A 25,855-nucleotide genomic window follows, 5' to 3' on the forward strand; every position below is an offset into this window, starting at 1 on the left:
ACTAAGTCAGCACTAAGCCTTCTATACCTAAATAAAAAAGAAAAAAGAGAGAGAGAAAGGGAGAAACCCTACAGCACGCTAAGAGATCACAAGTGCTAACAGTTCATCTGCAGACCTCTTGGAGGCTGATGCCATCCCCCACCCACATCTGTAGAAGCCAATATTGATGCCAGAAACAACACGGTGCACTAAAGCTCTCAGTGATCGAAATAACTCAGGTCCAGAGCCCAAGAATATTCTTTATGCTGCATTAAAGTGACATTGCTCTTGGAGCTATTAATGCACTTATAAGTGAGCACACGGAAACCAAGTCTCTGTGACCACTGATAACTCAATGCCATTAGTTCCCATGGGTTTCCTGGTCTTTCAGAAAAAAACCTGGAATGCCTGTTTACCTACTCCTAAAACAGTGCCCAGACTAATAAACACTGCCCTTTGCTTTTTAAAAAAGTATTGTATTCTTCAAATTCAAATAAAAGAAACAAGAACTGGAATTTCTCATGAGGAGTAAGCTCTAGGCAAGCGATTTCCACCTGGAGGTTACTCTAATGAAATCTTGGTTTATGTGAATCACAGGGAGGAGACTGGAAATAGTTAAATGAAAGGAAGTGCATACATAAATTCAATTATCATGCATGAAACATGCAAATGATTCAAGCACTGCATCTGAAACTCTACTTTATATTCATTAATCTCAGGTTGCACTTTTGAAGGAGAAAGACATGCTAATTGGGTCCAGATTAATGCACTCCCAAACCTCTCCAATTTGTTTTTAGGTGAGGGTTAAATGATATGTATTAAAATAAACACAGCTGTTCATCTGCCTCCACCTTCCACCTCCCCCACTCCACCTCTACCTCTGCCCCCAGCTGCCTCCCCCCCTTAGCTCACCCACCCAGCTGCCTCCCCTCCCTGCCACAGCCCACTCCAGCTGCCTCCCCTCCCCCACCACAGGCCCATCCCAGGAGGCTCCCCTCCCCCCCCCCACACCTCTCTTCCTATAGGGAAGGAATTCAAAAGCCCCTAACTTCTTCCTTTAGAAAAGATACTAAATGAACCAGCCTCAACTTAGCCTTTTCTACACTTTCCCTTTCCCTGCAACCCAGCAACCTGCAGAAAGAACATCACATCCTGAGGATGCCGAACTGTGGCATCGAGAATGTGCCCAGATGGGCAAGCTGCCTAGCGTTTCCACGGACAGCGGGTTCCTTCTATGAGTCTGGGCCTGAGTCCTTGGACCAGTATGTACTGAAGGGTAGTTTCGGAGTGTCCTGGCATGTCCTTGCTTGAAGCCAAAGTTGCTGCCGGCTGACATGGTGATCCTGTGACTCGGTTATGTGGGAAACTAGAGAATTGAGAGAAAACTTGGGGTTTTTGTTTGCTGCTCTTCCACTGTGGCTCCCTGGGCTGGCAGAAACCGGCATAAAGCAGAGGGCCCTCAAAAGCTCTTTGGAAAGGATCCCCTGCTTTCCCTCTTCTTCCTCCTCCCTTCCTTCTCTTAAAAGAAGAACATTATTTACATATTTACTTATTTATTTATGTTTGTTTATTTTGATTTCTTGGAAACATTCGTTTGGGACACAAAGAAATAACATGTTCTGGGGGAAATCGTATCTTGTGAGTCATGACGCTTTTAAAACAGTGAAACAGGCAAAAATTTTTTTCTTGGTTTCTTGGACCTGGTCTTTAGAAAAATAAGACAAAAGAAGAGGAGCTATGGCCTCCTGGGAGCAGACTTGGGCACAGAGCAGGGATGGAAGGGTTCGCTCGAAGGAACAGGCACTAAGGAGTTAAACCAGGCCCAGTGGGGGGCCGGAGTGGGGGTGGGGGAAGAAGCCTTCAAACTAATTTCACAGTGAAAGTGATGTTTAATTTGAATCACGCTTTTCCCAAAGGGAAAAGGTTGGTCTCATCACTGGGCTCCTATCCTCTCCCCTTTTCCCTTCATATGAATTGAAAATTCAGATTGACCATTAATCATGATGTGACACATTCTTTTTTTCCTGGTCCAAAAATCAAAGGAAAGCCTGGGAGAACCTCTGAGAACGCACTGGCTGGCCAAACCCCCCAGCCTACGTGCACAACAGAGAGATGACAAGAACAAGGGCACACACACACACACACACACACAGACACAGACAGAAGTACTGGACTGGCACTCAACAGCAAGACACACAGACACGCACAGCGATTAACAGCCAGCGGCACCGGGGAGCCTTGCCGCCTAAATTGATTTTTGCACATTTGCAAATGTAAATCGAGTCACAGTAAATAACAACAAAGATGAGGCCAGAATTAAATCTGTCAACGTCCTGACGAATGCTCTGAGCACTCTTTAGTGAGGAAAGACACTTAGGATCGTCAACGCTCCTAAAAGAGAAAATGATTATACGCTAACCAAACCCTAAGTACAAGCTAAAGATATTCACTTCATGAAGCCATTCCTCAACTAGCCCCTTGGCACTTGCTGGAATTATTCGCAGCACGAGCTCTACTTTCTCATTTTCTGCGGACTCCATGTGGGTAATTTCTTTCTCCTGATTAAAAGTGAGCTTGGCAGATCCTTCAAAGCGTGGCTTTAGGTGTGGCGGGGCTGGAGCGCATCCTTTGTCTAAGGCAGGTCGCTAATAATTCATCAGTGGACGGGCAGGCCGGGGGAATAGTCACACACCTAAAATGATTTTTTTTTAAAGGCAAACCTTATAGATATCTTCATATAAACATATTTTTATACGGAAACATGCAGCCAATAGATGAAATGAACTGTTTACCTTGGAAAAGAATAGGCAGGCTTTTCTCTTCCAAATAATCACTCCGGCCTTTCTGAATGTCATCCAAAAGCGATTCTGCCTCCTTCGACTTATCCAGCATCTGAGGCTGGGAGATAACCCTCATAGCACTGGCCTCCTTCCCCAGCCCTTCATTATTAGCCTCCTGGTGGGTGAGATAGAATACAGTGGATGTAATAACCGTACTTCACACAACAGGCTCGCTCTCTCTTTTAAATTGAAAATCCCCTTATTACAAAACAAGGGGTGTTCTTTTTCTTCTACCTTTAAGTAGGACTGCCACATTCATTGCTTTTTACAAAAACGCAGCTGCTTTTTAAGCTACAGATAAATAGAATCTGCTAGGCGGTAATTCGACTCAGTCTGAATGCATTATTTTCTAAGACACTTTGGCGAGGGGCTTTTTATTATAAACCGGAATGAACAAGGAAAGTCCTTTTCTCTTCTAATTATGAATGTGTTTTGTTCCCTACTATTAACCTACAATGTCAGATTGATCTCCTTCTTCATCCTCCTCTTCTCTTTTCTGCAGCCAGTTCAATAATCAACATATTTCCTTTTTTTCTGGAAAATTAGAGGGCTGATGATTAAGTCTCCATGAACTCCAGTGTCAAAAATAAAAATAGCACGAGGGACAGGCAAAGGCTGTAACCACAAGACAATGAAGGGGCCCTCTGATGTCCAAGGTGATGAATCCTGTTTTGACACTGAAAGTTAAGATAAAAGGGATTTACATGTTCATTTCATTTTAATTAATGTGATTTTAATAAAATTAAGCTTTCCAGGCATTTGCATAAAGCCGATCTTATTATACTCATTCACTTAGAAAGGAAGATGTAATAAGAGGGTAACAGTTGCACATACAGTGCCCAAACTCCTGTGTTCCTTGTTTACTTGTTCATTACGTGTGATAGTTGGTAATTTTATCAGGAATCCCTCACTTCTGGAAGCAATGCAGTGAAGAATTAAATTGAGAGGAAACACTGTGATAAAACGTATTTAATTTGAATTTCTGCGGACTTTGCTTTAACTCCAAGGATAAACACTGAGAAAAATGGGCGCGTTCCTAGTAATATTAAAGGCAGTCTGGAAACTACACTAGCCTAGGTGTTGGCTTAATTTTGATCCCTATGTTGATATTTCTGACTTTAATATTACCATAGACCATGGTGGCTATGCTCTATGTCTATATGGATACATCACCTAGCCAATGGGAAGAAATCCCATGGGGTATCCGTGGGGTTCCAATTAAAAAAAGATAAATACTGCTGCAACCTGGTCAGAAAGTGGAGATTGCCAGTATATCACAGAAGCACAGGCAGGTGCCCACAACTAAATCTGTAGATTTAAAGCCGATGGCATCAGCTCCCTTCCTTCAGCGGTGATGGAAAGCAAAGTGTTGGAGATGAACCGTGTGTGGCAGATAGTTTTGGGACAAGTTCTCCTTGTTTAGATTATTTTGAGTTTATTTCCAGTAAGGATGATAATGGGAATCGAAGGGGACCTGTGCACACATAAAGGCTTTCACGGAAGAATTCTGTGCTGCGATCCCATGCATATTCAAGAGACCTCAGAGAGACAGAGAGACAAAGAGGGAGGGAGGAGGGAGAGGTGACTTGAAATCATCTTTCCATCTAAAGCCACAACGTGGCCTCTCCTGTGTAGTTCTGTTTGAAATTTTTAAAGGGGGTACTTATTACAAGTGAGATGCAGTCCAAATTTTCAGAGCTCCCACTGTGGGAAGAGATATATTTGCAGCGAGCGGTGGTGAGGGATCTTTGAGAGTCTACTGCCCTGCTGAAGATTTGAGTCTGTTTTCTGTCTTCTGATATGCCTGGGAACAAAGGAGCCCCAACAGGATGCCAGTCTCAGTCTCTGTGACTCCTTGAGGCTGTGGCAATAGAAGCAGCCCAGTTTACCTGGAATAAATAACCAAGCCCCTTCACTGAGAAACAAATTAGAGTATATTAGTTATCGCTGTAAGAGTGAAATTGAATCCTCGGGCATCGACATCTCTATTGAGCCAAGGCCGCAATACCACACCGGCTTCGGCAATTGGGGATGTTTATTTTTGTAATATTGATACGTGAGGCAAATAGAAGAAGCGACCTTCATGAAAGGAGTTCAGTCCTGATTTAGAAACATAATATTCGCAGAAATCGGTTTTGCTGGCTTACTCACAAAAAATATCTTTGTGCCTCTGCTCCCCTCAATCCATTCTTTCTCCCTGGTAAATCATTAGCTCAGATGAAAGACAGATTCGGCCGGGCTGAATGTGAACTTGTCAGGACAGCATATAATCACCATCCTCTGCCATCTGTATGATTGTTTCAGGGTAATCAAAATTACCTTGTGTGAAGATAATATAAGCCATGAGAGGCAGAACTCTTGGCCCTTATTAAACTTTCAAAATCATTAAGTAAGTAGCTCCACCGAAAGCGACTCTGTGGGTAAGGAGAGAAGAAGGTCTGCCTGTTGCAGGAGACACCGTGGGACGATGCTTTAACAATGCGGTCTCCCTTGATTCTCTCTTGGAGAAGAAAAAGGAGGAGAAGCCAAGTGAGAAAGGAGGAGGTGACTGAGGAGTTGGAAAGAGGAAGAGGAAAACATTCCAAAGCCCACTGGTTACAAGTGAGTTATTTCCTTCCTTTTCACATAAAAACGATTCTCTTTGCACAATGCCCCTGACCCTTCGACGTAGACTCAGTTTCAACCATTTTAAGCATCACTTTGTGCCCCAGTAAACTGGTGAATTGAGAAAAGCTGGGCCCGTCTTACTGGGCGCCTCGGACGATGAAGCGTTTGGTTTTGGGTTGTCTAAGACGCACCCAGGAAATAGCACTTACCCAACCAGGAACAGCCATTCCTACTCATGGCACTGCTAATCAGCCTTTTCATTCCCCTTGTGCCTCTCCACCTGGGAATTCCTCACTCGTTCTCCAATCCTGCCCCAAACTCTTCGAATACCCAGCAAAACAAAACAACCCATGACAGGTGGACCCTTGCTTCGCCTCTTTCCTTTCTTCCACCAAATTCAAATCACTTTACTCTTGCAGTGGAAGAGTAGTGGACACTGATTTTGTTTTACCTCCAGATCCTGCTGGGTAGAAAAGATCTGAGAAATGGGAAAGAGGAGGTGCTCAATGTGCAAAAATCCAAACCTACAGACCAAGCCACTCCCTATTCTGAGAGGGTTCATGGGTATAGCCAAGTCAGCCATGCACTAAGACAGGAGGTCCCCAGGGAGAACTTAGAATCCATTTGGTTTTGGAGTTGTTGTCCCCCAGCCCCAAATTCAAGTTAGTGAGCACACCTTGCACACCCCACCCCTGGTTGAGCCCCACCCATGGTTGTGTGACATGCACAGGCATATACACACCTGCATGAACAGCTCTCATGAGTACCCCCTGTCAAGAATAGGAACAGACCTGCTCCAGGACATCACCTGGAAGTCTTCATTCTGCCCCAGCTGGGGATAAAAACACTGATCCTGAATTGCCAAGAGTAGATAAATCTGATTTTGCAAAACTGCCAAATATCTCAAGTTTACTAAACAAAATAGCAGCTAACCACTCTTGGGTTGTAAAGGGACATTAGGACAATTGTCCCTCTCAAGGTCAACATCTACTATCAAGATGGGCTGAATTTCCTAAAATAAAAATAGCAACTTCAGAAAACACTCATATCTTTTTTTACTTTTCTTTTTTCTTTTTCTTTTTTTTTATTTTTAAGTAGGCTCCACACCCAGCGTGGATCCCAACACGGGGTTTGAACTCACGACTCTGAGATCAGGACCAGAGCTGAGATCAAAAGTCAGGCACTTAACCAACTGAGCCACTCGAGCACCCCAAAGACATTTATACTCTTAAGCATACTTCACACGATTCTTTTTAACTTTCACCAACTCCATTATTTTTTTTTAAATGAAAAAATAAAAAGGCTCTTATGAAGATGAACTTTTGCAGAGGTATACTCACTTCCTTTTAAGAAAATAGTACATTGCTGCGAGTGAGAAAAATGCCCGCTCTTCCTCCTCTTCCCTCTAAACCTATTTTCTGAAGAGTTGTTTGAAATGATCTCATTTCTATAAAGCCAAATATCTTACAATGATCAAACTTGACAATTACTATGCAAGCAAACACAGACTCTTAGAAGGGCAACTTCAAAAAGATTTCTTCCTGCTGATGGCTATTTGCCCACGAACAGAGAGGCTCCAGAAAGATGCTCCAAGCTCCACTGACCACAGGAACTTCCAGCCAAGATTCTAATCATCGCTGCACAAGGCAGTGCGAAGGTGATGGATGGGAGCAACAGAACACAGTATGCGTTGAATCTGGTGTGTCCTACAAATGAGGAAAACACTGATATCACCCCAGAATCGCATTCAGCACAGAGATGCTCTCAATAAGAAAAGGAAGACAAGCTTTTTAACTCCTTGTCAAGGCTTCCTGACATCCAACACTTTCATGAGGTCAAGAAATGTGTCCCCAGCTTGTTTTCTGTTCTCCTTCAGGGAACACGATGAAGAATAGGGCCGCCCAGCTGCCTTTTAGCAAGTCACACTTGGATGACTCCCATCCTTACGGGGGTGGGGGGAGGGGTGGTGTTGGAGGAGAATGTGTCCACTGCATTTGGACTCACAGAATAAAAAAAATCAAAAACCAATTTAACACAAAAGAAATTCAGATATATTTGCCTCTTTAATATTCTACAAAGTGCCTGTGATACAGTTAAGTTGAAAAAGTTTTACATAATGAAGATTACTGAGGCATAAATCACACAGGTAAAAACTGAGATGTAAGACAGAGATGAAACCTACAAGCTAATTAAATTCAACAAGGGCTTCTGAAAAGAAAACATGCCCACTACACTTCCCATGCCAATATTTTGTTTTTCAAGGGGCTATAAGTGCAGAGTTGTCAAAGTTGTAAATTCTGCGGTGTGATCCTTCAGCAAAACCTGAGTGGGGGGGCCTGGTTGGGGGGAAGATTAGATGCATGGATTTCTGTGCTGAATGGATGCCAGAGCCAAGATGCAAAGAACAGATAAGTTGGAGATTCGGAGGAACTAAATTTGAAGCCAGCCAGTAAAACGGATTGAACCTTATTACCTCTAGTCACTGAGAAATTCCCGAGACAGTTGGATGCAATTTGAAAAGGTCAGAAAAATATTTCCTGCACAGCATTACTGCTTCATGGTTTAAGGGTGTACGTTTGTGAGATGCCAGCTCTAATCATTTTTATTGACTTTGCTTTCCAGAGACAGACAGACAGTCTGGGAAGCAAGACCACTAGATAAGAGAAAGGCAATCTTATAAATGAAAATCTCTCTTATTTTGCTCTCTCACTTGTGACTGTGAACAATCCCAAATCTCGCCTATTTGAGGAGAAATCACACCAACTTCACAGAAGAATGACAGAATGCAAAGAAAATCTAGGAAGGTATTGCTCTAATTTTAGTAAAATGATCTCTCTTCCTTGCTGTTTATTTAGCCTCTACTATATGCTAAGCATTGAAAGGTAAAGGATGCTGCACTTTAATCCAAGTATGAATGATTAAAATGAAACACCATAAAATACACCAGGGTGTGGATGTTAATTTATTGTCGGCATTTTCTTTGAGGGCTGGCTTCATGAAAGAGGGAAATCCACAGGAAACAGTAAGAAGTAAATGAAATATGTAACTATATACTCAAGATATATTAGAACCATTCCAAATACAAAGAAAAAAAGATATGTCATTTGACTTTAAAAGCAGCTTGTACGCAGTAAGAACCTTTGTTAGCAAATACATTCACAGGTCTTTTTGGGGGGGCAGGCCGAAGTCAAAACTCAGTTTTCAATACATAATGGCATGATCTCTTCTAGCCCTGCGAAGGTTTAATTAACATCTGACTTTTCTGTCTGCAAGGACCATGTGTTTCAGGGGCAAACACAAGACTATTTACTTTTCTCTTGTTTGGCAGTGAGGCTGAAACTTTTTAATGGCCTATAGACCCAACTGCATGCTTTCTTACGATGTTCTGCCTCCATGAAGATGACCTGGCAGCTCACGAGGGCTTTTCAACCAGCAAGATGGCTTTTCTTATAGAAAGCCTTTGTTCTGATCCATGGCACGCCTTGCGAAATACAGGAGTTTCAAGCTGTACACCATAATCAACATACCACCACTACCAGCAACACACAAAGCCAATCACGAAATGGCTTTTCATAATCTCAGGTACCCCAAAGACAAGGGGAAAACCCAGCTCATGAGTCAGACATCTGAATTCTCGGCAGGGAGGATTAAATGTCTCTCTTCCAAGAGAACATTTTTTTTTTTCTATTTTACCTGAATCTATCTGGTATTGGTTAGATATAAGCAGTAAAATTTGGTGGACTTCAATTTTTTTTCACCTTGTGTGACATCATAGATTTAACCACAGAACGTGTTTATGGACACTGTGATAGTTCAGAGGCTTCCAGGGAATCACAGTTAAAACTCGAGTTTTTCCACATCTTCATTTCCTGGGCCCTGTGTTACTAGCAGAAAAAGTATCTCATGCATGCTTCTTTTGGTTTCCACTATCTGAGTTCTCCCAGAGGGAAAATTTTGAGCATTTCTCCCAACCATTAATATCATTAATCATGACCATAATAACAATCCTTAAAGTAGTATCACTAACAAAAATAATGATAACGGAAGCAGTGACTGTTAGTTGAGCATTTACTAGGTATGGGCACCATGCAAATTTATTGTCTCATTTCATCGTCTCAGCTAACTTAAATAAAATAAGTGAGGTTTTTTTTTTTTCTTCCCATATTAACTACGAGGAGAATGAGGCTCAAGGAGATAGGAAAGTCATCTGGGTCAGAAAACTAGAAGGTATTCCCGTGGGACTCATCTCCAGGCTTCTCTGATTGTAGTCCCGATTATTCAAAGCTGTGTGCTTTGCATCATGTCCCCTGAGCATGGCTGGACCCAGGAGTCCCGCTCCTCACAGATCACAGCATCTCTGGAGCTGTGTTGAACCAAATTTCATTGCTAATATGGACTGAGTCACGCCCACCAAACACTGGCTGACAGTCCACACAATGCAGCCACCTTCTAGAGCTACTGGCTGACAGTCCACACAATGCAGCCACCTTCTAGAGCTACTGGCTAACAGTTGTTGATAGATGTCTTTCCTGTCCTTATGGAGTTTAGTACCTGAAAGGAAGAACACACTCATGGCAGCCTCCTTCATCAGTTGGCATGGTTCACCCACCCTTAATACATTTTGGAGCCTAATGGTACACAAATTGCTTTTCTATTTGAACTGTCTTTGAATTGTGTTCCAAGAAGAGCAAGAAGAGAAAGTTTCTTCTTAGCTGGGGCTGCATTAAGGTTGAATGTGTTCATTCAATGAATCCTTCTTTGAACACATTTTAAAAAGGGTAGATGAAGAGGAGTAGCCATTTTGTGTAGTCACGGGCAGATAAGTAGACTGAGAAGAAAAGAATGATGGGTTACAAAGGCTTAGCACATAAACTACTCCAAGTCTTTTATCGCAACGGAATGTATGTACCAGCTTCCAACAAACTGTTGGCGTGCCTTTAATTGGAGATCAGTTATTCTAACCAATTCACCAAACGTATCCCCAGCCCCGATTCTACCTGTGTGTGGAGAGGTGATGACTGTACGTGTTGAAATGCTGGGTGGCCGTCCTAGCACATGCTGTCCAGGCACCTGTCTACACCTGTCTGTATAGTAGTAGGTGCCCACAGAGCCCCTCCTGTCTGGAGGGGAGCCTCGTATACTTGTCAGGCTCCCTTTCAGAGGAGACCTTTCTTCCCACCCTGAAAGGAGACTCTCCTCCTGACAAAGCTGTCTTGGAGCTCGAGAGGCACTAACAGGAGCCAAGAGGAGAAACAGCGGCAGCTGGGCGGCACTTCTGACAGAATGAAGTCATTGTTGAGGTCCTCCAAGTGAAAGCATTTAGAAACTAGAACTGAAATTAGGTGCAGCTACAGAGAAGTGGAGAGAGGAGCGGGTGAAGAGGAGGCTGGCACATAAAATAACTGGAGTCTGGAGGCCGAGCCCCCCAGTGCTTCTGATGCTTTGCTTTCCGTAAGTGCAGAGCGGGCAGACAACAATACAGAGAAGTGTGGGCCTTCTTCTCTTTGCACCCCTACAGTGCTCGGGGACAAAAGGTGTCTAGTTCTTAACCAAGGGAGGAATGTAAAAGACCCTCCGAAGTGATCTAAGTTTTAGTACCTCATGGCGAGAAGTCAGTTTTTAACCCTTGGTTATCTTCCAAAGAAGATGCCCGAAAAAATGTTTTTAAGACAGGTTAATTGGCTAATGTCTTATGGTTGGTTGGTTGATTTTTAAATTGTAACCTACTCTCAAAGTACAACAACAACAACAAAAATCTCTGTAAAGAAAAAGCTGGAAGAAAACGTCAGGCTAGCTTATTGAATGAAATTCCTCTTTTACCGGATTCTTCCTGGGAGCAGAAACTCAGCTTTAGGCGTTCATACCATTAGAATTAACGTTCTAGCAATGATGCTAAGAAATGATGACATACATTTAAAATATGGTATTTTTAGCAGTAGAAACAGTTACACCTCAGACTCCAAGAGAATGAAAACAGCCTTTCCTTTCTCAGCTCTGGATCAAACATAACAATTTAGCAATTTTTAAAAACCCATTATTAGACTTTTATTTTGATTATTCTTCCAACACTTCAATGTCACAATGTTAAGTGCTTTGTGTACCTGGCTGTCCTTCTCAAGAGGATTCTGGTAGCATGAGAACCCGAATGTTATCCAGGTCTGTTTTCTTTGAATTATAGGAATCTCCAGAGTGTCTTCCTTCCTACATTGGGAGATAGCATGGCTTCAATTTTTCTGAATAATTTTCAAAATCAAATTTGAAAGTTTTCATGAGAGATGATCCTCCCCGGTGGGTGAGATGAAGCATAACCTAAGGGGAAAACATGAAAATAATTAGCATAAGATATATTAGCATATAGATGCCTTTGAAATAATAAACAGCTGAAAACCAAAATGCTTATTCTCAAAAGAAAGTTATAAGAAAATATGAAATTAGTATACACTTCTCACATGACAACCTCAGCCTGAAAGCCTGAAACCGAATATTCTCATTCAGTGAAGGGTGGGGTGGCCAGGGAAATGGAGAAAAAACCCCAAACCACATTTCCTACATTCTCGTTTTCTTCATCATTGTCACATCAATTTTCTCTCTTTACTCTTACTCCCTGCTACCCCTTTTATGTTTTACACAGAAAAAAAAAAAAGGTAGGAAAACAAGGGTCTTCCTACACCACTTCTAAGAGAAGAAACACCGAGTAGACAGATCCAATGTTTTTTCTCTCTTTTCTTCCCCCTCTCCTTTAGCTAACCTTCTATCCTTCTCTAGATGGCATAAGAAATGCTAGGCTTGGCAATTCAATTATCAAGAGCACTGAGGAGCTTCAGAGGAAAGGGGACAGGACTTAGCGCTTGCTAACTGTGAACCATAAACATCACTGATCATTTTTCCATTTTGAGTTAGTATAGCCTCTCAAGATAGTGAGCTTGCATACGTGCTGTGAAAAGAAGAATACGGTCTTTGAAAATGTGACCCTCACTCAAAAATCTGATCTGGGTAACCTTGAAAAAATTCATCAACCACAATTAGCTTCAGGGGCAACTGGGTGGCTTAGTTGGTTAAGCGTCTGACTTTTGGTTTTGGCTCAAGGTCATGATTTTGGGGTCCTGATACTGAGCCTGGCATTGGGCCATGCTCAGCACAGAGTTTGCTTACCCTTCTCCTTCTACTCCTCCCCCTACACACACTCTCTCTCATACGTAAATAAAATTTTTTTTTAAATGTAAAGAAAACCCCCACAATTAACTTCATATTTCTCTTTCTACAAAAGAGCAGTTGTGTTGTCTCATTTCCAGAGAACTGTGACAAGTAGAGGTTATATAATGATGACCTGGAATACAGTAGGGGTTCAGTGACGGTAGGCCCATTCCTTCCTCAATGGCTTTAGTGAAAACTCCATACATTTTTGAATTTTGGGATTTGGTAAGCCTACTTTCCCACTCCCAATTAGCATGTATGTAGATGAGCGTATAGGCTAAAGACATTTATTAATGTCTTGAAATAATGATATTTTGTTCTGGGTCCACGGGATCCAACTGGGTCCACGGGATATTTTAAAAGTATCTGATATGGGTGAATTCCCTGAAGAAGCCCCTTGACCATCAAAAATAGTCAGTGTCCCCATATCTGGACCATCTACATGATTTCAGTTCTTTCAATATTTAGTTATTTTAATGGCTGTCTGTACAGCACTTAGAATGCTACGAACAGGTTCTTTGTCAATAATATCCTTTGATTTTCTCAATTTGTTTTCAACTTTGAACTTTTGAGTGATGCTAATTACTTAACAAATGTTGTGTGTGTTGGTCTCTTGGCATATAAAATGGGAAGGAAAGCTTCATTTACAAAATATGGAATTCTGTAGAGATTTTTACAAAATATGGAATTCTGTAGAGATTTGAAACTCTAACTTAGTTTAAGTCACTTCATTCTCTTTCTGTGGAGGACAGATCTGGAACTTACCCTTTTTGTTATCTAATACCGGCTTCTATGTCAACAGTTACAAGTCCAGCAAAAAATACCCATTGATTTCTTGAATGTTTATATTCCTTCATCAATACTTAGCATACTGCTGACATACAGTATTGAGATTGGGATGGCAAAACCACCTCATTTTTTTTTTTTGTCTTTTTTTGGTTTTGTTTTGACAAATTTTATATGCTACCTAGTTAAGTTTGTGAGAAGCATTTTGCTCAGAACATTTTGGATACTTTGCATGAACACAGACTATCCTCTGTTTACTTTCACCTGCTTAGACTTACCTGACTGACCATACATCTTCAGGCAGACATTATTTGCAGGACATTCCTGCTGAATGTCCTTTAATCCTTATCCTTTTTCTCCACTCCGGTCTAATGGAGATCCAGCTTACTGCCCTCGAGGGCCAGTTTAAAAAAGAAAATGTTGGGGCACCTGGGAGGCTCAGTGGGTTAAGCCTCTGCCTTTGGCTCAGGTCATGATCCCAGGGTTCTGGGATCGAGCCCCACATTGGGCTCTCTGCTCTGCAGGGAGCCTGCTTCCTCCTCTCTCTGTCTGCCTCTCTGCCTACTTGTGATCTCTGTCAGATTAAAAAAAAAAAAAATCTTTAAAATAAATAAATAAATAAAATAAAAAAGAAAATGTTTACAAAGACCCACCCCCGGTAAATAAATGAAAAGCTAGTTTTCTTTGGCTTTCGGGATTTGAAAATATTTTTTGATTGCCTGCATGCTCTCTGAGAATGGTTCCTCTGGCTATGAACGAAAAGGGCCTGTTTCACAAATCAAATAAATACATATGTATACAGAAGGTATTCTCAATGGTCTGCCAGTCACACTCTGGTAAGGTAAAACATGTTCTCTTCTGCAATTTGAAAAGGATTTGAGACTCAACCAATTTGTTTCTGAAGGATATTTTGACTTCTTATGGTGGGTGGGGGTGGGGAGCTTGTTTTAATGCTAATGATGTGCAAATGTGTTTGTTCTATGTTGTTTTCAAAGTTTAAAACCATTCCAGGTGAGTAGTGGGAAATGGGCAGGCCAGTCTTCCTGAAAACTCTAAAATCTTTTTCTGTTTTATTGATACATTTTCAAATCGTTCTTCCCGAAGTTTCTGCTTTCAGAGCTAGAGTTCTGTTAAAGCTTGATAACATGAAAGCAAACCTTCCAAGTCAACTTCCATTGTTTATTTTTTTCAGGTGGTAGACTTTTCATTTGTTTCATACATGGTCAAAATATTTTTTCTTCACTTCCACCACAACAAAATAGTCAAAATCACAAAATGTACTTTGACGCTAACATTTCCTTGACTGAAAACATAGGTGGGAAGATTAAATCTCCTGCCAACACACAAGCATACTCTTCAAATATTCTCCATGACTAGGAATATAAGTCAGCAGAAACAGTACTATTCATCTACCTTGGATATAAGCCCTTCAAGGATGAAGATTTGGGGTACATGATGGAAAAGCAACAATGATTAGCTGATAATAATGACTGAGGTATTATCTCCTTCAGCTCTACTTAAAGCATCCTCTTCCATTTCCTACTTTCTCTTGCCCAGCAGTGACTAAGCACTCACACTGCACCCACAGACAATCCTTCCTGTTAACTGGGATGTTTTGTCACCGGTTGAACCAGTGTTTCATAAGAAACTGGCGTATTCCCATTTCTCCTCCCATCTGACAACACAAATAATTTACAAAAATCCATGCCTCATTTATCCCTTCTTCATAAAACTGTTAGACATATTTATGTGGCATCATGGTAACACCACAGTATTAGACATATTAATGAAAAGACCCATTCATCCCTAGAATTTTTTCCTCATCAAATTCCATGACCTGAGCAACCAAGATGACTGTAAGTAGGTAAATGGCTAAATAAATGTGGTATATCCAGATAATGGAATATTATTCAGTGCTAAAAAGAAATGAGTTACTAAGCCATGAAAAGACAAGGCGGGACCTCCAATGCAGATTATTAATTGAAAGAAGCCAATCTGAAAGAGTGTATACTGTTAGATTCCAACCGTATGATGCTATTGAAAAGGCAAACTACAGATACAGAAATGAAGTCGGTGTTTGCCAAAGGTGGTGTGAGGAGGGGAAGAGGTGACTAGGCAGAGCATAGAGCCTAGAGGATTTACGGTGCAATGCAACCATTAGAGAGATGGATATATGTAATTATATGTTTGTCCAAACCCACAAAATGTACCTCACCAAGAGTGAAGCCTAAGTTAAGTATGGACTTTGGGTGATTATGGTGTGTCAATGTATGTTCATCCTTGGTAAAAACCATGTGCCATTCTAGTGATGCTGATAGTGAGGGAGGCTATGCATGAGTAGGGCAGGGGGGTATATGGGATATCTCTGCGCTTCCCTCTCAATTTTGTTATAAGCTGTTAAGTGCTTTTAAAAAAATAAGTCTTTTTTAAAAATGCCACAATCTTCTATATTTCTGGCCTTGTCATATTTGAGTTCTAATAAAATAGCAAATATTCTTAGCTCCATACCCTGATTACCTGCTTGCTTTTCTGTCTGCTAGAAGAGCTTGGGGGCAACTGGAAGCCAGTGTCTGAGAACCCTTTCCACAGCTACCATCTGGAGAGATACAGGAGAGAATGTTTCATTCCTTAAGGTCAGTCTCAATCACTGATTAGTTCAAAAATATTTTTTCTAAAATCTGTTCTCTGAAGGTGGGACATGCCTGCAGGTGTAATTAAATATTCTTTGTGGTACTAATGATTGAATAGATCTCCCATTTATTCACTATGATGTGCAATCTGAGAATTGGAGTCTGACTCTTAGATCTGTCCCACACTAGCAATATGATTTGTCTCCCCTGTACTTGCCATGTCAACCACAGAGCGCTGTGAGAAGAAAACATAAGGGGAAGTGCCCTACAAATTGGAAAGTGTGCAGTAAATATTGTGTTTTGTTGAGATATGGTAATCATCATGATGATGATAATTGTTACATGAGGACCAGCCGATTTTATAATATATGAAAAAGAAGATATGAGGAACCATACTAGATTCAGTATGATGATTAAGTCTGAGAATGTAATTTAATAGAAACATATGATTTTGTTTATCTGACCCAGAATGGGAAAGATCATGAGCTCATCCAAAAGTTCTTGTGTAAAATTAAATTCTCCAAGTTTCTTTCAATGTATTTGAATATCTTTATAAGGAATTGATGCCTAATAATAGATGCCATTTATTGGGGTTTGTTACCATATGCTTCTTATGGTTAAACATTTTGTGTGAATCATCTTGTTCAGGTAGTAGGGCAGGAACTGATATATTCTGCCCTATTAGGTAATACCAAGAATGTATAACATATAAGTGCATATTATATAAAAAAAAATGGATAGAGTTAGGTAAGCCCCAATAAGGCTACGTCATTTTTTGAATGGGATTTCATGGAACTGATAAATTCAAGAGAAGGGAGGTAGGAGGACAGATTTGGGCACCTGGACTGAATGGAAGGGGTATCAGAAAAATGAAGTGGTAAGATAATATGGCTATATGGGTGGACAACAGGAGAGGTTTCAGGAAAATGTACAGGTCATGAACAAAATTCCCAATTCTTGTGAGGATATGGTCCCTCTTGCAATAGAACACTGCTCCCCCACTATACAAATTATCCCTGAAAACTATGCCATTCTCCTGAACATTTATTGGTCACTGTATTCTATATGCAGTGACCAATAAATACACTGCATTCTATATACTGTCCACTTTGACTTCTGGCACTCACCGGGGACAAAGCCTATACCACCCTGGGAGGTCTGGGCTGAGGTACAGAAACTAATCTTCAACATTAATTTAACCAACCTTAATTGTGCAGACATATTTGTTGCTGAAAGTTCTATAATATATTTCAATTTCAGAGCTAAATTTGAATATTCTGTTGCCATGTGCATCAGTGAGAATAAAACTTGAGTAAACATTGAGTAAGCCAAGGTAGAATCCACAATACCAATCTTTCCATTTAGCTTGAAAATATGTTTTGGGGCTTGTTAACACAGTATTTTAACAAGCACAAAAACTCAGAGTATTTATTTACAGCATTTATCATCATTTTTCCTTTCCACAGAAGAGCAAGTAGATGGGCAAATTCGATGGAGAGAATAATACGAAGTCGGAGATGTGACTGCCTTTCCAGATTTCTACTCATAGAGTAAAATGGGCATCCTAGTCCTTGCACCACTGGGTTGCACTGAGCAGCATATTTAAGAATAACACGGAAATAACTGTGGTTGTAGATTTTTTGCTAATTGAAAGGATAAATAGATTCCTGGAAGACTTACTTTCAAACCCGGAAAGTAGCCTTTGATCACACATAAGATATAGAAAAACAGCCTGGTGGGCTTGAATCTTGGCTCTGTCACATGAGAGTCTCTGTGCTCAGACTCCCTTCCAGAAAATAGAGAGAGTAACAGCCTCCACACCAAAGGTCTTTGTGAGTGCTCAGACTAGTACCCGGAGCAGAGCAAACACTGTGTGAGTGATAGACATGACCGTGACCATCAGCCCCATTATTCACAATGATCTGTTCATCATTTCAGAGACAAAAGATAACCTTCATGTCATGTAGGCTTTTAGCACAAGGGGAGATTAAATACCATTTCACTATCTCAGCGATAGCCAATTTATTCATTATCATATATAGAGTGCTTACTATGTGCCAAGCACTACAGTATTAAGGCAGAAAAACTCCTTCTCCTTATATAATTTCCATTCGGGGGGATGGTAGACAATAAAAAAAAATTAATAATATAATGTCTGTACTATACTATGTAGAAAGCTACAGGGATGCCTGGGTGTCTCAGTGCGTTAAGCCTCTACCTTTGGCTCAGGTCATGATATCAGGGTCCTGGGATCAAGCCCCACATCACGCTCGCTGCTCAGTAGGGACCCTGCTTCCACCCTCTCTCTGGTGCCTCTCTGCCTACTTGTGATCTCTCTCTCTGTCAAATAAATAAATAAAATCTTAAAAAAAAAAAAAAAGAAAGAAAGAAAGAAAACTACATCGTTTGTAAAACTACATAGTCTGTGCTACAGAGAAAACTGAAGGAAGGTAGAGAAATGTGGGGTGACCTTTACTCTGCCCCCACGTTCACTGTGTTTGACACACAGCTCACCACAGGCCCTGCTTTTCCTCAGAGAGGAATTCTCAGGCTGACATTCTAGGTAACTGCTTCACTGAAATCTCAACCATTTGGCTGCAACAAAAATAATCCAGCATATGAACGCATCCAGATAGACATATGTACACTGGTTTTCTGAAATGTAATGTGTATGTAATTTCCCGAATGGCTGGTTGTCACATCCATCTGGTCTTATTTCCATAGCACTTGAATGCACCACGAGGATATAAACCCTAAAAGCTAGAAAACAGAATTTAAATACCCAAACACATACGAGGTGTGTTTTCAAAAGCAGCAGACAAGCGAGCACTGTGGTATCTTCATTAACTTCTCTGCCACAGTTGAGAGTAGCTGAGACTCAGCACAAAGGCCATCGAACATAAAAGACATTCCACGGCCAGACCTCATTAAGTGGGCTTAAGACAAGCCTGACGAGCTAATGACAAAAATCTAGTTTGGAATTTCTGGACATAAGAACCCTGAAAAAGTCCAAATACACCAACACTCTACCATGCCTGCTATCCCAAAAAGGCAACAACCCAGCCTCCATTGGGTCCACGTAGTTCATGAATCAAAGCCCAGGGAAGGATGTTGTCCTCTTCAACCACACTTAATAAGAAATTGTGTTCTTTGTGTTTTTAGGTTTGGGCTCTGGTCCTATTTAAACTGCACAGATGTTGAAGGCTCCTAAATTAACAGTGGTCTCCAGGGAGATGCTCATCAGGCCGCACATACCGACAAAGGCATGGTTAGAATTCAGACACCACACTGCTCAGAAAATATTTCTGGTACCGTTTCCCCTCTCTCGAAAAGACCTTTCCTATTTCTACTTTCTGTCAGCACTGGTGGAGTCTGGACCACGTTAGACTGTACCTCCTTAAATGCCACGTAGAATTCTCGAGTTGCTTTTGGTGTGCGTGTCTGTCCACTCCAACTATTTTTACATCCCTTGAATGAAGGAACACACCCTTGGTGAAATGACAGCACTTGCGTGTGCCCCACACAGTGAGAAATGCCTTACAGATACTGTTAACCCCCATAACTATCTTATTATGATCAACTTAATTTTAAAGACAAGCAAGTGAAGAGTCAAATAGTTTGCCCCCCCCACTAACTGGTAGAGAACCAATGATCTACACCCAGGCCATCTGATTTCAGAGACCACATTGTATTCCACCACCCATGCAGGGAGGAATAAATGTTTGTTGAATGAATACATGAACAAATGCATGTATTACTTAAGATCTTAGAATTAAAGGAGGAAGAATCTGCCACTTGAACTATATCCTATTGCAATAGGAAGTACATAATACATGCAATAGTAGGTACATAATGACAAGATAGTTATTTGAAGTCCTTGAGACATCGTGTCTTATCCTCTCTACGTTCCTACAGTATATTTTGGGATACCTCACAAACACAAGGTATTGTGAAATATTCGTGGAATCAGTGAAATAGTTTAACCCAACATAACAAGTAACATATGAATGAGATGATTTCCTTGGGGTCATTTTTCCATTTCCTGTTACCAGCTCCTTATATGAAGGAAGAACAGATTTTTCTAAAATCTGGCTCCGGGTGCTAATTTCATAAGAAATCCCTACACATGTACCCATGTTTCCACCTCTGGGCTCTTGGCCAGGCCTGAAAGAGACCTAAATTCCTGGTCCCACTTTTCAAAATATAGCTCACCTCATTTCTACAAAAGTCCTAGTAGTAAGGATGGAAATAGTAATCTTTAACTATTGTGAACAAGGCAATGAGTCAGAATATCTTAACACATGTTTACCGAGGAGAAACAAATTCCACTCCACCTGTCAAAACATGGATAATGTCCTGGATTTCACAATATACGCATCCTCAGCCCTATATTTAAATACGGTAATATTTACATAGGATGTTACTCTGCTACTGTTGCATGGAGAAACAGCATTAATAGCTTCTTTTTCCTGAACAGTCCAGAAAAAGTCTCTGAGTGTATTCTGAACCTTCATTGCTTCCCTGTCCCTCACTGTAGCAGGTGATTCTGGGAAAGTTCTTTAACATCTCTGCCTATATCATTTATAAAGAAAAATGTAATGTCACTTGTCCTATCTCATTATTGTGAAGATCACATACGATCATGTGTACAGAATTGCTTCTGAGCCATGAAATGTTACATAGCTGTAAGACATTATATGAACAGAAGGAATATATGTTTGTGTATAACACGCCTTGAGAAGACAGGTGTTTAATTTCATTCTTATGTAAATGATATGTGCATGTATATAAACACACATGCACATATATACACCCAGGACAAAACGGGTTTGTATGTATACTGGTGGGAAATTTGAATCACTTTGTTGCATAAGACTTTAAGAGTTAATGAATGCCACAATAAGAAAATTTCTCTAATAATTTCTGTTGGTTTTTGATGCAGAGCTATCGTGTTTTATTAAATAATTATATCTACTATTTATTAAGTGCCAACTTGATGATACACATTAAGTTAATGTGTTTATATACATTGTGTGGTTTATTCATTGTAACACCACTCTAGATATGTATTATTATCTCTCTGTTGCATATGGGTAAACTAAGGCCCGAAAAGAATTAAGAAATGCCCCCCAAGGCCACATTGCTGGCAAATGACAGAGGCAAAATCTTCAGGTCTTCCTATTTACAAAGCTTTGCTTACCAGGTCAAATCTTATTCATCCGAAATTTGCATTAATTCAAGTGTAGCATATGCTATGCTTATCCGAGAGCAAATTCAAATGAATTCTGTTCTTTGTAAAATATTAGGGTTCCTTTGACCAAACATGAACTGATCAAAAACATGCAACTTTCTAAAAATAACCAGGAGGTTTAACTTTTTTTTTTTTTTTAATTTTTTTAACGTATCTTCAGAGGGTTTACAACAGCTGGGCCAGGAAATACACAATATCCTATAATTTAGGTTACTGAGCTATAAATGGGGTGAATGGCCATGACTTGGACCCACTGGTACCCACAGTTCACTCCAGGCATCCAGCAGGTGCTCCCACTGTGTGCATACCACTTCTCATGTCCTACAGCTATGCAAGGTACAGGGGAAGGTTTAACAAGAAGCAAAAGAGAACCTTCAGGGAGTCTATAGTCTAACCCTTTGAAAAGAAACCAGCATACACGAAGCACTCAAAGAGTCAAATTAATCTTAGAATACATTAGCAATACTTAGAAGTAATAAAACTAAATCAAAATTTCTTCAAAGGATTAAGTCTCTCAGCCTTTAACTCAGTCTGACCTGCTTCCCCCACATGCCAATTAGAGTTCAAAGAAAAGATTCATACACTTCATTTACAGATCTATTGAACCTTGGGCACAAGTGATAAATCCTTAATAAATCAGAAAGATAGCTATATTTATTCTTAAAATTAACTAATTTGCACACTGAGGTTAAGTGATTTGCCTAAAGACAATTCATTGCAATGTCTGATAACACTCCGTAACTCCATTTTACATTTCACATCACTGACCTGGTTTCCCATTTTAAGGTTACTGTGTAGAAATGCTAACACATAGTCAACAAAGATTATGGAAGAGATTCTGACACCAAGTAAGTTCACATCTGCACAACGAGACAAGACAAACAAACAAACAAAAACTTTTACTAAAATATATAGGGAATCTCATGATGAGCAAAGAGTGCCCCAGACATCACTGATAATAGAAGAGATGGATGAGCTTGGCAGGGAGAACTTTCCTTCTTCTCTCTGCTCTGAAAGAGGGCTTAGGTTTATTCAGAAGTTGCTTTACTGAGTGTAGCAGCATGGCAGTAAGCACATTCACAATCAAACTGGTTGGGGGACGTTAGTGTCTACATTCAACCCTTCATTTAGGTGATTTTATGAAAGTATGAATACACACACACATCCACACACCCATATTTTGGTTCTTTAACAATGAACTCCCTGAGACTACCCACAGAACATGTGGCAAACTACCTTTAGCTGCTGGGAAACAAAATAATCCCAAGTTCTCAAAAAGAAATATTTCCAGAATAAAGGAATTTTATATGAGGCATTTTTGAAAAGGCAAATGCCAAAATGATAATTAAAGGCAAGACAATTTTAAAGGTGACTTTTTAAAGCATGCTATTAAATAACCATAATTGTAATACACATAAGTTTTATTTAAAAAAAAATACTGGGGTGAGCTTCATTGATTAGACAGCAAATGGCAACGCTATGTTACAACTAACTGGTGTTAATACAGAAAATGGAAGATCAATGGTCCAAGCAGGACTTATGTCCCTTTCTCAACTTTGATTTAGGCTATTTTGAGGACTTCATGGTATCTGGGGCCAGTTCACTGTACTTTAACATTTCTATAGCCAAAATGTAACAAGAGTAGAGTCATTTCCACAAATTCCTTATTTTCAGTACTAGATTTGATTGTAATTTTGCTGGATCTAAACCTATCTTCGAGAACCCAAATGACACAAAACTTTGGGAATAGAAATTAGCATAATGGAAATAATTTGATTTTTGGTAATTATAATTCTCACTTAAACCTAAATTAAATATGCCAAACTATAATTATGTTCAAATTTGCATCATGAAAATTATCCCCATTTTGCTCATGGCATCTTAAAATACCTAATAAGGGATCTTAAACTCTTAAGTTTGAGTCAAGAGGCCTTATTTTCAAGCCTTTGGGAAGAAGAGACTTCTTATGTATTAAGCACAGTTATTCAGCCCCTTGGGAAAGGGAGGACGGGTCCATTATTCTTCACGATTTGATGTGTAGGATTTGTACTATCATCTTTGGGTACCTCGAAGCCACCTTGCCATTAATGAGCCCTGAGTGCCACAGCAGATGGTAAAAGATTAATGCTTTCTTTGGAGAGAAACTTTAAGCAAAGCAGGTCATGCTTTAGGACACAGGTAATGGGAATCAAAGACATAGTAAGAGCTGTAATACTTAAAATCTGGGCATTTCAAAATAAGCATGACTTTGCAACCCATTTTTAAATGATCGAAGATGAGAGACAACGTGAAGGCACTGAGAACTTACCTTCCAGTACTGCAAAGTGCTCAGGGATTCCTAAGCACCCTATGATCAAAATATTATTATTACTATTATTTATTTGGGATGCAAAAAGAAAACACCCCTAAAATACTGCTCACTGGAAGCTGTCTGTTTAACTAACCTTTCTACTACTGGATTTCATTAAATTAACCAGTTGATGTGATTAAATTTGCAAGGTCTTCTATTTATCTTCATCTTTGGGACAGTGGGTGGATGTAATTTGGGAATATATTGGTCAAGAAATAGATGAGTCTGGATGTGCAGGGCTGGCACACTGTCAAAGCACACGATGAGTTTCTTAGAAAAAAAACACATGAATATATCGCCGGTTGAGTAAAATATTCACATTAATACGGGAATAAAAAAGAAGAACCCTGGCTGACATCCCATCTGTTCTTATGAATTAAATTTAGAAATCATATGTAATATAGACATTTCTGTCTGAATATCATAAAACCCTGACACATCTAGGCTTTCATTAGAAAGCTCCACGATGTGACTTGAATAACAATCTGTCTTAGCTAATTAGTATTTTCAGTTTAGCATATTCACTTCCAGACATATTGCTGTTTGCACATGGTAATTTAGGTAAACAGATACCATCCACAGCTGCATCAATTAACACTGCTAATCAAAACTGAATTCAGGTAATTAGGCACATTTATGCAAAAAATGTGTAATTTTGGAGAAAAGCTAGATTCTTCAGTAATATGTCAATAAGTAAAAAAAATCTCCCTTTGCTTATGAAGATGAAGAATGAGGGGAGAGAAATCATCATTAATATATACATCATGCAGACAGAGTCAAAATTCCTAAATTAAATCTCAAACTTTAATTGGCCTGTATTTTCAGAAATTGGATCATATTTTTCATAAATGTTTCTCTCAATGTTTCCACATAGAGAAGTTGATTCACATCTGCCTAAGGGTTTAATCATCATCAAGCAGGACTCAAATGGTTAATGAATTCTCAAGTATTTATATACTTAGAAGATGTTGGTCAAACTTGTTCTTCCATCTTGCTTAGCATCTCTTAAGGAAGATGCTCTCGTTTTCTTATACACTTTACTGTTTGACTTTTATTTACAGTTAGAATTACAAGAGTAATTTCTAATTTTCCTGCAAATACTCTTACATCCCTCCCATGATTCTACACAATGCCTTCTAGTCACCTTTTCATTCATTTTCAAAATGAATATTGTGAATCATTTTTCTTATTTTCCTATAAACATCAACCCATCTGATAATTTTGATTATTCTAGTCAGTTCAGAAAAACTAGTTTAGCTGTTGGCAAGGTAGCAGTAACCAGTAACTAACAATTCAGGTTGGAAGGAAATTGACAGGTTTAAGCATTAAAGTCAAAGTAAAGAAAAAAAATTGGGTCATTCTCAAAAGAATTCTATAGTAGATATGGGAATCTATCCTTCATCTATCATCTATCTCAATTTCCCTTTTCTCTTTTCCAACTCTGAAACTTAGATTTCTTTCTTAGTGCAAACCCCAGGACTTTATAAGGAAATATTGAATTCAATGTCCTTAACTTTATTTTGATGGTAATAATCATGATCCAGTTTGACAAACACTCCCTTGGTACCTACCATGTCTCAGGCACTCTCCTATGCCCTTGTGGGCAGAAACAGAGATGTCTTTAGACCTATCACACCCCTCTGACCCAAGCTCTGAGGGTTCACAGACCAAAAGAATCAACTTTTTAAAAGTGGACCAACTCTCCAACTGAAAATTGATCTGTCAATTTTGTTCCAAACTTTTGGAACCTCCTATGCTAATTTTGCAAAGGTTTACTTTTTGTTTAACCCATGCTAACTCTTTTGTTCTCGTAATGAATTAGGAAATGAGGACAATAATTGTTTCTGCCAGAGGAGCGTGATGGCTTTCTCTCACATTACAGTAACCCCATACAATATCATATATATATATATATTTTTTTTTTCACATATTCACTTAAACTCATTTGGTATAAGCAACTGGGCAATTCCCAATGGGAGAGCAATCTGACAGACTCTGGACTCATATGCAGTTTCAGGAGGAGGGATCATAAAAACATGGAGGCACATTTATCAAGGGTTGTTAAACTGCTTAGCCAATGACAGTGTGTGAGGTGAGGTGGGGATACCTCTGACTCTCACTGGGTTCAACAGAATTATTTACAAATTTCAAATGAAAGACAGTTAATTACAAACATTTTAAAGATAATTTTTTAAAAGAAAAGCCTATTGGCTGACTT

The 25,855-nt window shown here is 39.8% G+C and overlaps 2 long non-coding RNA genes across 2 annotated transcripts in view; both read right to left on the reverse strand.

The window, feature by feature from the left end:
- Window positions 1-1,177: 1,177 nt before the first annotated feature.
- LOC123393289 lies at window positions 1,178-6,484 on the reverse strand. The gene is made up of 3 exons (XR_006608039.1): window positions 3,274-6,484; window positions 2,772-2,934; window positions 1,178-2,671 (listed from the first exon to the last, which is right to left on the reverse strand). It is a non-coding gene; the product is annotated as an uncharacterized LOC123393289 (long non-coding RNA).
- Window positions 6,485-10,413: 3,929 nt separating this feature from the next.
- The window catches only part of LOC101690711, a 58,619-nt gene continuing 43,177 nt past the window's right edge, over window positions 10,414-25,855 (reverse strand). Inside the window, exon 4 of the long non-coding RNA XR_006608040.1 lies at window positions 10,414-11,735. This is a non-coding gene — a long non-coding RNA (uncharacterized LOC101690711). The remainder of the gene's footprint in view (window positions 11,736-25,855) is intronic.

The sequence above is a fragment of the Mustela putorius genome, unplaced genomic scaffold (genome assembly GCF_011764305.1).
Source record: "Mustela putorius furo isolate JIRA1106 unplaced genomic scaffold, ASM1176430v1.1 tig00000788_pilon_pilon_pilon, whole genome shotgun sequence".
NCBI classification, from domain to species: domain Eukaryota; kingdom Metazoa; phylum Chordata; class Mammalia; order Carnivora; family Mustelidae; genus Mustela; species Mustela putorius.